Genomic DNA, 4,635 nt, shown 5'->3' with positions numbered 1-4,635 from the left:
CACTTAGGAGGCAGAGCTAGGCGGATCTCTGTGTTTAAAAGGATACAGCCAGCATGGAGACACACGCCTTTAATCTCAATACCAACTATAGAAGATCTGGAGGTCTGTATAGACAGGCAGTGACAAGGAGGTCATGTGGTTGGGTTTACAACGAATGAGAAGGCAGAACAGAAAATCAATAAAAGAACAGACACACACCTGGCTCCTCTCTGCCTTCTCCCGGCTTCCTGTTGCTCTGGCTTGGGCTCTGCAGCAGAGTGAGGCAGTTGCAGTGGTGCAGAATGGTGGACCTCAGTCTTGTAGATGCATTGACAGAGCCACCTACAGAGATTGAGGGAGAGATAAAGCAAGACTTCTTTGCCACACTGGAGGCCGAGCCCTATGATGACACTGTGGGAGAAACCATGGAGAAGACTGAGTATATTCCTTTCATGGATGGTGATGAAAAAACTGGGAACCCAGAGGACAAAAAGAAACCGTGCTCAGACACTAGCCAGGTTGAAAGTGTTTCATCTTCTACACCAATGCTTCTAGCCAACGGTGATCATGGAATGGAAGGGAATAACACCACGGGGTCTCCTACTGACTTCCTTGAAGAGAAAATAGCCTACCAGGAATATCAGAACATCCAGAACTGGCCAGAAGATGCAAGCTTTTTTTCCAGCCTCAGGGAGTGTTAGGTACTAACCAGACTGATCCATTTAAGGTGCACCATGATGATGGCATGGCAGATCTGCTCTTTGTCTCCAGTGGAACCACAAAAGCTTCAGCATTTATGGAGCAAAATGATCCTCTGAAAGACTGTTATGGTATGCTTCCCGGTGACTCATTTGCTCCCATGGCTGTTATACCTCAGGAGTGGTCTGTGGAAGGCTCAAACTCTCCATACTTAGAATCCTTTGTTTCTCCAGAAGGTGGTATAGAAACCCTACAGCCGGCAGCAGAGCCATCCAAGGAAATAGAAGTGGAATCAGTAAACGAGCAGCTGCCAACTAATGCACTGGAAATGATGGCCGAAGAGAAGATGGCAGATGTGGTGCCATCTAGAGAAACAGAAGTATCTTCATCCACAGACACTACACAAGGCACAGGACCCGAAGTGGCATTTGCTAAAGATACAGAAGAGACCACGAAACCAGATGTGATGCTGTCAGATGTCATGCAGCCATCCAGTGAATCCGATCTGTTCCTGGCTGAGGACCTGGAATGACATGTAGGAACAGAGGTGGCCTCTGTTAAGGATGTCATATTGCAGACAGAAGATGTATTTTTGACCAAGGATATGGCACCTCCTACAGAAACTGAAATGGTCCCAGGCAAGGATGTGACACTGCCCAAAGAAACAGAGATGACATTTGCAATAAAAATGGACTTGGTACCAGCTGAGGATATGCACTTCCCAAAGCAGCAGAACTGGCCCCAGTCAATGTCATGGTTTCCTCCTCAGAAATAGAAGTGGCACTGGAGAAGAATGCTGCAGAAATACCTTCGGCTGAGCAGATGGACTTGTCCTCACAAACAGAGGTGGGCTTGGCAAGGGACTTGGCACTGACCTCAGACACCCTGACGATCTTGACAAAGGGTGTAACATTGCCCTTAGAAACAGAGGGATCTCTGGCCGAGAGCGTGACTCCATCTCTGGAAACGGAAATGACCCTGGATAAGGATATGACTCCACCCCCAGAGGCAAAATCGGACATGGTCAGAGGTAGGACTCCACTCTCAGAATCAGAAGTATCTCTGGGCAAGGAAGAGGTTATGCCTTCAGAAACAAAGGTGACTGAGCTCAAATATTCGACCCCTCTTTCAGAAAAAGAGGTGGCCTCAATCAAAGGACATTTCTCTGCCTCCAGAAACAGAGGCTTCCCTGGCTGAGGTTCTGCCCTTAGGAACAGAGTTGACCTTGGACAACAACGTGACTCCAGCCAAGGATGTTGAATAGTCCTGGAAACAGAAATAGCAGCAGTTCAAATTACAGACAAGGAAAATGCACAGACCCAAGAACTAAGTGAAGACTCTCAGTTAGAATTGGCCTAACACAAGGGGCAGTCAGCAGTACCTCCTTGCATGATTCTACCAGAACCAGTCAAAGCTGCAGACCGAAAGTCTAACTTGCCAGTAGATGAAGGTACTCTGTTAGAGAACTTAGAGCATAAGGAAGCCTCTGGCAGTCAGTCTTCTGAACTTCTTCAGGAATACCCAGGCAACAAGAAGAAGGAAAGGCTATTGTGGGTGTGGCAGGAAATGACATCACTACCCCACCAAACAAGCAGCTGCCACCAAGCCCAGAAAAGAAAGCAAAGCCTTTGGCCACCACTCAACCTGCCAAGACTTCAACATCAAAAGCCAAAACACAGCCCACTTCTCTCCCTAAGCAACTAGCTCCCACCACTTCTGGTGGGTTGAATAAAAAACCCATGAGCCTCGCTTCTGGCTCAGTGCCAGCTGCCCCACCCAAACGCCCTGCTGCTGCCACTGCTACTGCCAGGCATTCTACCCTACCTGCAAGAGACGTGAAACCAAAGCCAGTTACAGAGGCTAAGATTTTTGAAAAGCGGACTTCACCTTCAAAGTCTGCATCTACCCCAACCTTCAGCCCTGGACCTAAAACCACCCTAACTTTTTAAAAGCCACATCTCCCTCAACTCTTGTTTCCACTGGGCCAAGCAGTAGAAGTCCTGCCACACCTCTGCCTAAGAGGCCCATCTCCACTAAAACAGAGGGAAAACCCGCTGATGTCAAAAGGATGACTGCCAAGTCTGCACCAGCTGACTTGAGTCGCTCAAAGACCACCTCTACCGGTTCTGTGAAGACAAACACCACTCCCACTGGGGCACCACCCCCAGGAGGGACTACTTCCACTCAAGTCCAGCCCACATCAGTACCTTCCCGGCCTTCTGTGGCTGTTTCTGTGGACAAGAAGCCCACCTCGCCTAAGCCTAGTTCCTCTGCTCCCAGGCTGAGCCGCCTGACCACCACTGCCTCTGCCACTGATCTGAAGAATGTTCGCTCCAAGATCGGCTCTACAGAAAATATCAAGCACCAGGCTGGAGGAGGCTGGGTTCAGATTCAGAATAAGAAAGTGGACATCTCCAAGGTATCCTCAAAGTGTGGGTCCAAAGCTAATATCAAGCACAAGCCTGGAGGAGGAGATGTCAAGACTGAACGTCAGAAGTTGAACTTCAAGGAGAAGGCCCAGTCCAAAGTGGGATCTCTCGATTACGTGGGCCACCTGCCTGCAGGAGGTGCGGTGAAGACTGAGGGCAGTGGCAATGAGGCCCCTCCAAGTCCGGGTCCCCCTGCTGGGGAGGAACTGGCCATCCCTGAGGCTGCTCTTGACACTGGCGCCCCTACTTCAGCCAGTGGCCTCAGTGGCCTCACCACCCTGTCATGGGGTGGTGACCAAAGGGAGCCCCAGACCTTGGACAGCCAGATCCAGGAGACAAGCATCTAACAATGACATTCTGGTCTAGTCTTCATTCTCGCCCGTTTTCCCCTGCTTGTCTCCTCCTTGTCGCCCTCTCTGTCCCTCCTCATGTGTCACTGCAGATTGATACCTACAGGCTGACATTCCGGGCTAACGCCAGGGCCTGCCCCGACCATGGGGCCAACATTGTCTCCCGGCCTCCCCACTTTCCTGGCTGCCCAAGCTTGGGGTCCTGGGCCCTGGGCTCCATTTCCCAGGCTGTCTATAGACTTGTAAGCTCCTGGGTGCTGGGCAGCCCTTTAGGCCTCTGTCCCTCCTGCCTAGCTTGCTCAAGGGGGCAGCAGCCCCAGCTGCCTTCACATCCTTGCACCCTCTTCTGGCCCAGCTCCAACTTTACCATCCCACCACTGCACCACTGCTCCATGGACAGAGTTGGGGGCAGGGGGAGTCTGATGGGATCTCTGTGGAATCTAGGGGTGGGGTGCTGGATTCCAAGAAACTGACAAACCCTCTCTGATAGAAAATTACAACATGTCCACACAGTTGGGCTTGCCTGGTGGACCACCTAGTTATTTCCAGTTCAAAATAGCCATTTCCAGGTCAGAACATCTCAAGTGACTAGGACTCAGTGGCTTTACATGGTTGCGTAAAGTGTGCACAGCCATGTAATCTACGCCCATTTGTGTAGTAGCCACATGTGGTCCTGTATGCATGTGAGGCTCACTCTTTAAAAAGCTGGCGCCATTTTGCATAGGTCTCTCTCCTCTCTCCTCCTCTTCTCTCCTCTCCTCACTCACGTGTGTGCTTCACACAGGCCTGTCACCTCTATCCTTTATCCTATATTAATAAACAGCTCTTCTGTGGATTTGTCGTGTTTGGGACATGTTCCTTGCGGGAGTAAGAGCGCCGCCTAATAACTAACACTCTCTTCCCTGGTTCAACATGGAGGAACTAGTGGAGATGAACTCCAGGTTGTGACCAGCACTGACTGAATCCCCTGGAACTGAAACCACAGCCTCCCCTCGACCCCACAGTGGAAGCCACCCTGTAGGTGGTATCAGGCCTCTTTGCTGCCCTTCTTCGAGTTAATCAGGGGTCCGTTGCCCTTGTCCTCACTGCTTATTCCTGAATAGCTGCTGTCTCACTTTCTTCTTTATTGTTCTAGCCTTTTTTTCCCTCCCAATAACCTATGAACTGGTGGTTTATCG

General features: G+C 50.5%; 1 pseudogene; it reads left to right on the top strand.

Annotated features, from left to right (window-relative positions):
* Positions 1 to 281: 281 nt before the first annotated feature.
* LOC118576385 lies at positions 282 to 3,454 on the top strand (annotated as a pseudogene).
* The last annotated feature ends 1,181 nt before the right edge of the window (positions 3,455 to 4,635 follow it).

This window comes from Onychomys torridus, unplaced genomic scaffold (genome assembly GCF_903995425.1).
Source record: "Onychomys torridus unplaced genomic scaffold, mOncTor1.1, whole genome shotgun sequence".
Classification (NCBI taxonomy): Eukaryota; Metazoa; Chordata; class Mammalia; order Rodentia; family Cricetidae; genus Onychomys; species Onychomys torridus.
This window is presented reverse-complemented; position numbering and strand designations above follow the sequence as displayed.